The sequence below is a fragment of the Austrofundulus limnaeus genome, unplaced genomic scaffold (genome assembly GCF_001266775.1).
Source record: "Austrofundulus limnaeus strain Quisiro unplaced genomic scaffold, Austrofundulus_limnaeus-1.0 Scaffold11, whole genome shotgun sequence".
In the NCBI taxonomy this organism is placed as follows: domain Eukaryota; kingdom Metazoa; phylum Chordata; class Actinopteri; order Cyprinodontiformes; family Rivulidae; genus Austrofundulus; species Austrofundulus limnaeus.
Window position 1 is genome coordinate 842,203 of NW_013952413.1, and position 7,212 is coordinate 849,414.

Sequence of the window (7,212 nt, forward strand, 5' to 3'; positions counted from 1 at the left end):
AAGGCGTTTAGAAGAGGAAGTGATGAGAAGATAAGTTTATTTTCTATTTAAAAATAAAAACAGCATTTTAATAACAACTAAAGGTGACATAGATACTTTGTTATGGTATAGTATTTAAATATATGCCTGAGAAACACATAATATTGCACCTTTAAGTCAATACAAAACTATTTAAAAGTTTTTATCAAAATTAAAATGGCCAGTTGGATCATTCAGTGGGTATTCTAAAAATTTAACCTCTTAATCTACATGTTTAATTACATGTTTGTGCATAGATTGTGAAATTGCCTGCAACAAAACCTCAGCGATGTGATGCAGTGATGTAATCTGTGACAACTTATACACAAACAATAATAACTTCATTGAGAGTTGTGTCTTCCCTTTCTCTGTAACCGATTCAAGGTGTTATAGTCTACAGAGAAACATTAGACGCAACATTAGTGAAAACAACAGCTGCATGATCAGCAGGTGCATCCAGACATGTGAGGCTGAGAAAAGACGTATCAAAGTGCATATCAATGAGGCTCTGCGAACAAACACATGTTCTTGATTTAGATGCAAGACACAATCCCGTGCTAGGCTGGCTCCACCCACGAAGCCAGGATATTAGGATTTAATGGTGATTTTGAGGAAACAACATTGTCTGTCTAGAAACTTCCACCCTTTAATGCAGCAGTGCCAGGCTCCTTTCATCTTCTTTCTCCCTCAAACTGAGATGCAAATGCATCTACCCACACAGCCATGTCACCTTTACTTAAGTTTGAGCATGCAAACACACAAGTGCATGTTGCAGATCCCTGTGCTCATGAATGCATGCAAATTCATAAAGTGACACAATCTAAAAACTGACAAAAGCTCTGCCACTAGCAAGCCAAGTTTGACTTGTGAATAAAAACTCTTGTCAAGACAGTCTTTATTTTTTCTGAAATACTGGGGATTGCTTCAGAAATGATGGATCTGCTTTCAGCTTGTCAGGCAAAGCAAACATGACAGTGGAAAATCAAATGCTCAAAGTTGTGCAGAGATGTACATATCAAGTGTTTTTTTTTTTGTTACCACCTTACAATGGGGCTACCCTTGAAATTGTTTTAGCTGTAGATATTCAGTAACATAGGAAGCTACAGTGTATTAGAAAAAATACAATATTAACTTATTTTTCAGGTTCAATCTGGTTCATAAAGATAGGGCAAGCAAAACTGGTAATGCTTATAGATTTAGCACACTTTTTTTTTCAAATAAACTATTCAAAAATGTCTAACACCTAAGGTATCAAATAGTCTTTGTGTGTCAATATACAAAAAAATAATATACCTAATTTCCAAGTATTGAATGTGCTAAACAATATTAAGTAGACATCAACATTGGTAGCCTGCAAGAGTGACTTTTCCTACACAGTTTTTGAAAGACTCAGTACCTGAAATCCATGCCTGTAAATTATTAATAAATCATAGGTGCTTTCTTTAGAAGCTGTGAGTTCATGTGCTCATTGTAAATTTAAAGAATGCTCTGTGTGACCAAATATCCAGGAGGAAAGAAAATGCTGCTCACCCCTCCACCTTTCACAAACACACACATGGGTTTGTTTTGATATCCTTGTGGGCACCCTGGATTGACTTCTATTCATTTTTTTTGGCAATTTTATAGCCTAATCCTGACTATTTATCATAAAATTAACCACACAGGTACCTACCTGACCCTAAAACTAGACCCTGAAACTAACCTAAACTCAATTCACAACTTGGCCCTAAACCTAACCCCCACCTGAAATTAGCAATCGTACCCGCGGGGTGGAATAAGAAAATTTTACTTGGTAATATACTTGAAACAAGGAAAAAAAAAGAGTCAAATCAAGTATTTCAAGAATTTTACCAAGTAAAATTTTCTTACTCCATCGGCAGAAATTTTGATTTAATTTGAGTCAAAATTTCAGACTAACCAGACAAATAATCTTACACATTCTGAAAACAAGATTATTATTCTGACACAATCAGTTCTTGTTTAGTAAATCAGTCTCAAAACAAGTTCAAAAAGACTTTTTTGCTGGATGTAAGATTTAAAARCTTGTTTAGGTGGACATTTTTTGCAGTGTGTTTACTTGGTGACACAGAGACTCACATGCTTACATAAGAGCTTGGTCAGAAAGAAAATTTCATGAACAAGGCAGCAAACTAATTACAAAATAATCTAATAAATAAATAAATCTAATGCAAAAAGCTGACAGGGCAGTAAAAAATACTGTGAGAGCAGAGGAGAATCATTCAAATGTACTAAATTGACAGACTAGAAACGAGTGAGCAGACAGTTGGGTTTATAAACAGGTGTAAGTAGGCGAGGCAGAGCTGAGGAGCAGAAACTGCTTTGGAAATGTAAAGATCAAGACTAAAAACAGAGAATAATGATGCTTTAAGGATATTTATTATTTTTAAGAAGGCAAAATAAATGAATCATAGAGTCAAAGTCAAGATGGCTGTAAATAAATGCTGGTTATCTCAGAGAGATAATTTATAGGCCTGTATGTGTAAAATAATGCTCTTGCAGAAGGTCCATGAGATTGTCATTTTAAGACATTTATGTAGTGCTTGCACAAGAAAGTTCTGATGCTCAAAGTGCAGGTGAAGCCCAGTCTCAATGCAAACAATCTTGTAAGGTGAGATCTGCTGAGAGAGATCTGAGCAAACACAGAAGTCCAGCGGGCAGCATGAATTTCTGGTTTAATCGGTGTTCAGACGAAAGTTGACATTTCACCAAAACTGCACRAATATACTTCAGTGCATTCTGAATTTGCACTTGAATTAGATTAAAACAATGAAAATGTTGGCTAAAGCAGTACAAAATCAAAATTAACCAGAAAATTTAGTATCTACTTTGGGCAATTTAGTCATCAAAACACTCTCCTGCTTTTTAAAGTGGGGTTAATTTCCACAAACCATCTTTATAATGTTTTCTTTAATGGATTGCCAGGATGTTGTCAATTTTTTATTCACCAACTTTGCCAGTAATCAGTCCTTTCCACACATGCAACACCACTCACTTTGAACCTTGCTAAATGCAATCATTGTGTACACATTAAGCACTAAACCTTTTTGACCAAAAACAAAGCCAAAATCAGGGATCATTCACCCAGAGTCCCACAGAAACGATGTAAGTCTGCTGTAAATGTTTGCTTACCACAATCTGAAGCGATCATCCCCTCAGCCATGTTCTATTCTTTGCTCTTTTCTTCTTTTCCTCTTTTCCCTATGCTCAGGTTTTTTTTATCTGCAAGGAAGAAAATATGGGAAAAAAGGAAAAAGCAATAGGTTACATTCTGGGTAGATTTATAAGCAGCGATTGTAATCRATATTGCACTTTCAAATAATAGAAAACCACAATGAAAGTCAATGAAGACAAGAGGCACTATTAAGAGGCAATGAAAAAAATGGTCATAAAATATTAGGATGAAACATTTCACAAATGAACTAGCTTATGAATTGCTWTTTGTAACCAATAGCCAGTGAACATTGTTTTGACCGAGAAAAGAAGGAAGGAAGGGCAAAGAAGAGAGGGGGGCAACATTTGCAAATAAAAAGTTTCTTATTTGTGATTATGACTTGAATTCTGTATCATTAAAAACCAACAGATGCATAATACGGTTTTGTAAGATTTATAAGCCAATATAGCAAACAAGGCCCTATGTATGAAAAAAAAAAAAAACCACAAACCAGGAGAGTAAAATACTTTTCCAATTAAAAACAAGCAAAACATTATTTTCAGAGACTGAATGTTAGTGATGTACTAAAAATATGCAATCGAATCAAGGCCTTTTTTTATAATGTTTTATCCAATCCAGAGATTAATTTAAACTTTCTACCTGTTTCTACTTGTTAAAAGATGGAATGAAAAAGACACAGTCATGGCATTTTTGTTAGGATTGCATTACAACAACACATTTTCAAAGTCCAGCTATTAAAGCTACCTAGCTAAAAGCTATTCAATTTACAGGCCTCTGGCTTAAACTGCCAAATGTGAGCACTGTCATTCTCAAATTTGCATAGTTGCAATTRAAACATGAATAAACTGTAACATGAGTATCGTGTTGAGATCAGATTTCCACATGAGCCTAAACAATAGCTGTTTAATAATGTACACTTGCCACAGACTTCACAGAGTGTCAACAACAGGAAGTCGTTTGCGGTTAATTACAGTGATGGTGTGAAAAATAAATTCATGTCGTGTTGTGCTTGTTTTCCAATCTGTTATACTGAGAACTTTTAGATGTTTGTGAAAACTTACAGACTTTCAGTTTTAGGGTTTTATTAAAATGACAGCTGTACAACAAAAATGTTTTGAGTATCAGTATTTATAGGAGTATTTTTTTAGTCAAAACAGTATGAACAGAAAGCCATGTCATTTTTGAGATTTTTTTTTTGTTTTTTGATAATACTCCTTGATTATGTTTTTTGAAGAAGACAGCTAGCCTTAGAAGACTGATCAGGAAAAAGGAGCAACTGTTGAAAACATCAACAATGTGAATGTAAAGCAAACTTTGTTAAATTTTGCTCAAACTCACACTTACACCTGATAGTTTTATCAGATCAATCTCAGATCACGCTCACACCAAACTGTATATTAGGGGTGCAATGATACAAAATCTCACGATTCAGTTTGGTTCAACACTTTAGTCTCACGGTTCAACTTTTTTGATACAAAAAAGAGAAATGTCCATGCCCTTTTTAACTTGAAATTTATTTAAATTAATTTAAAAAAACATTTGTTTAACCTCAAAAGTACAGTTTTTAAATTAAATGTTGCTGAAACAGTGAGTTTCTCAGTGGATCTGYGCTCGACAATGCAGCCTAGGTGGAGTAGYCGAACACAGATCCACTGATCCTTCAACAAAGATAATCTTCAGAAGACAAGTTGATAAAATAAATTTTAAAAATCTGTATTGTTCGATACAAGTGTGTACTAAACCTAAAGCTCTGTATTGAATGGTTCGATACGGGTACATGTATTGTTGCACCCATTATATATATATAATACTCTGAGACTCATTTGACACTGCACCGAGACCAGTTACTCAAAACAATACAATTGTTTTTGTCTCCACCTAAAAGTGATGATAGTCTACACAAATGAACTACAACAAGAGGGTAAACAAACCAGAGTTTGATTTAAATTAAATAAACACAAACATGACTACAACTCATTCACTTGTACAGATAATCAGCTAACATATGGCATGGTAATTACTAAATATCATCCTCAACCAGAAGTTCTTGCAAAATCTCAATACAACATGAGRTCACACAATGTCATTTATGAGACGTTGACAAAACAGTTTTAACTCTGCAACTTAAAACTCTGGCATGAAAGATGGAGGACAATATAGACTCGTTAAAGAAATAAAATAAAATGAATCGATTTTACATTTTAAGGCACAGATAAGTTAAAGAGCCTCTTCCTCTTCATGCAAAGAACATCATCAAATGTGTTCAMATTTTAGATGCTAGAAGCCAGACACCGGGGCCTTTGTGTTACACGTCCTGCCTCTAATTCATACACTGCGGCAACATCATGGTGGCTTTGTATAACTCAGACTAAAGAACCAAAGCCAGTATTTTGAGGGGTTTTCTTCACTRCACAATGGTGGCTCAGTTAAAAGGAGCCTTTCTCTACTGTAATGAGTTACCCTTTCCAAACTGCACGAGGAAACACAAGTGATGKTGATTATGCAAACTGAGTGCCTGGGTTGGTAATGTGATGACAGTAGGAGAGAGAGAGAAAGAAAGAGATCTCCTCCAATTCCAAAAGCAGAGTGAGAAAATAAAAAGAAAAGTTTGACTTGGGACATAACTTGTTAAAATCATTCTTGACACCTTGTRTTATTAGTACTCCATTAAGAGTTCAAGGACAATAGCTGTCTTGTTTTTGATCATTTATCCCTTGGATCCCCTCGTTAAACACTGCTTCCCGCAGTCACCACAGAATATTGATGGGCTATAAAAGGGTGACTTTGCTGAATTCATAATTGTAGCCTTTTTGCGTGCACTTGATATTATAGATGAGCCAAATATCTTTGACATTGCAGATTGAAAATTTAATTGCTTCGTGTTGATCTATGTCTTTTGAAATTATCTGTGCACTGCAAATCCAATTTAAAGAAGTGAGAAACTTTTCTAAATTTTGATTTAAAAAAATCTTAAGTTTGTAATTTGCTGACTCGTTCATCTTTAGTCCTGCAGCAAAGTTCAATTCCTGTAGAGAAACAAATAAATTGTCCAGGACGGGGCTTCAAAAACAAACAAAACAACAAAAATCTTTATGCACTCAATAGTACTCCTTTTAGTACAGACAAAAATCAACTAATGAATGCATTACTTGAAAACTGCTGAACTGAAACTAACCTTCTCCTCAAAGGCTTGAGGGGAGGGATCCAGGTATTCCAATGAGATTTCCTCAGCTATCATCTTCATGCAAATCTTTTTTTTTTTTTGGTTATGAATGAACTATCATAAATGCTGTCTGCACTGACTCCTGTGTGCATTCATCAATTAGCATAAAGTTTTTGTCTTTTATTTCCAAAAAGTCACATAATTTAGTTATTTGTAGTGTATCGAAAAATGTCAAGCAATTCAGATTTGTTTGCATGTATTTCTTAAATCTTTTTGTGTGTGTGTGTGTGTGTGTGTGTGTGTGTGTGTGTGTGTGTGTGTGTGTGTGTGTGTGTCAGTTGATTCAACACATGGTGCTTCACTGAAGTCTCATCACATAATAGATTACTTTTAATTTTATGAGTAAATGGAGTGATTAGGACTGATTCACACCTTGAGCCATCGTTACACACAAAAGGGTATAATGAAAATCTACTGACAATGATGGCCTCAATTCAAAAATGGTGGGATCAATTCAACTGCCGAAACTTGGCCTTAATTTTCAAGGACGCATTAAGACACCATTTGCCACCTGGAATCAAGATTCACACCAATCATGACAATAGCTTCTGTCTTTAATTATGTGGCCACAAAATGGCTTAATATGCAAGAGCACCTGGATGCTGTTATAGACATAGGTGCGTCGTCAGTGTTTGTTTGTCATCAGCACTTTACACGCTTAGAAATTGGGCTATATTTCTTGTAAAATAGTGAGGGGCAGATAAGGAAATTAGATTTTTTTTCGTCCCACTTTACCACAAAAATGATGAAAGATGGACATAAAACATATATATATACA

At 34.9% G+C, this 7,212-nt stretch overlaps 1 protein-coding gene across 3 annotated transcripts in view; it reads right to left on the reverse strand.

Moving 5' to 3' along the window:
• lingo2 (leucine rich repeat and Ig domain containing 2) overlaps nt 1-7,212 on the reverse strand; it is a 196,220-nt gene that overhangs the window by 79,254 nt on the left and 109,754 nt on the right. For all 3 annotated transcript variants that reach the window (XM_014001961.1, XM_014001960.1, XM_014001958.1), the window contains one exon: nt 3,169-3,258. The gene's annotated coding sequence lies outside the window, so the exon portion shown is untranslated. The remainder of the gene's footprint in view (nt 1-3,168; nt 3,259-7,212) is intronic.